Genomic DNA, 252 nt, shown 5'->3' with positions numbered 1-252 from the left:
GACCGTCTTTATGGAAGGCCTCCGCACTGGCGTGACCAGAATGGAAGTCTTCCGTGTGTACCCGTTTTTGTTTGAAGAGGCAGTGAATCTGGCACTGAATGCCGAATTCAATTTCAATTCGGCACGACATGGTTGGAATGCACACTCCAACAGCTCGTCGAGCAGGCCTATGTCCATGGATCTCAGCTATGCTGGGGACGAGGGAGCAGAGCTCCGAGCTGCGGGGCAGCACGCAAACACACGACGGTGTTC

Source organism: Plasmopara halstedii (genome assembly GCF_900000015.1).
Source record: "Plasmopara halstedii genome assembly, contig: Scaffold_3060, whole genome shotgun sequence".
Classification (NCBI taxonomy): Eukaryota; Oomycota; class Peronosporomycetes; order Peronosporales; family Peronosporaceae; genus Plasmopara; species Plasmopara halstedii.
Note: the sequence above shows the minus strand (reverse complement) of the source record.